Genomic DNA, 1,195 nt, shown 5'->3' on the forward strand with positions numbered 1-1,195 from the left:
CCTTGACAATAACCGTCAGAAGACACGTTGTTGGTATTGATGTTGCTGGCAAGATGTATTACCATTATTAAAAGATGCTTCAACAAAGCAATGGGGCGAGTTTTAAATTGAAATACCAAGTGGCCAAATATTTCCTTATTTCTTTTTCTTTTTCGTTTATCCAACTTCACTAAAAATCACGAATCGGCCGTCACTACAATAACAACAGTTCTATGGGCCAAAATATCGTGAGTAACTATTTCCATGCGCCTGCCCGAGTGTGCGTTCGCATGTGCGTCTGACGCAGCCGCCATTACTCGAGATGAAGAAGGAGAGAACGTACCCAGATATTTACTCGACTCGCGTGCAAACATCAGTGAAGATCAAGGCCTCGCCAAGAACACCACTACCCAGCCTCGCCCCACTGACGTCACAGCAGACTTCCTTCCAGTCCTCTCCTGGCCTTCCCTCCTCTCTTGTCTTCGCTTACCACCTTCTCTCCTCCTCCTCTTCTCCCTCCCCCCTTCTCCTCCTTCTCTCCCCCCCTTCTCCTCTCCCTCCCCCCTCCTCCTCCTTCTCCTCTCCCTCCCCCCTCCTCCTCCTCCTTCTCTTCCCCATCACTTTCCCTTACCTCTCCCTACGTGACATGTGACCAAGAGCGCAAAGGACTCCACAGAAGACTCTAATGACACAAGTAAATAAGGATGAGGAGCTGCCGCCATCCCTCCCTAGACCTGGGGCCAAAGGCAACTCCATCAATCGGTTTAATACATCCTTACTTGACACGGATCGCGCATTTGGACCCGTACGGAAGAGAAGCTTTTTAATCATCACTCTTTGCGTGTTTTTTCTTCTTTTTCTTCGGGGTTCATGTAACTAAAAACAAATACGTGAAGAACAGAGGATAAAGGAGAAATGGAAGAATATGGAGAGGAGAATGTCACGAATGAAACTGAAAATGATAATACATAGAGAAGAGAATGAGCTAAGTAAAGCAAAAAAATTGGTGGAAATATGGGAAACAAATAAAGAAAAATAAAACGAAAAAACATGTGAAAAGACAAAACAGAAAAAAAAATACAAGAAACATAAAAAACTGAAACAACTTGGAACAAAGGGAAAAAGTACATGAAACAAAGACAAAACAGAAGGAAGCCGAGAGAAAGAAGAAAGGAGGCAGGCCAACGAGTCTGGATTGGATGTGACCCGCCATCCA

This window comes from Penaeus chinensis, chromosome 21, assembly GCF_019202785.1.
Source record: "Penaeus chinensis breed Huanghai No. 1 chromosome 21, ASM1920278v2, whole genome shotgun sequence".
Taxonomy (NCBI): Eukaryota; Metazoa; Arthropoda; class Malacostraca; order Decapoda; family Penaeidae; genus Penaeus; species Penaeus chinensis.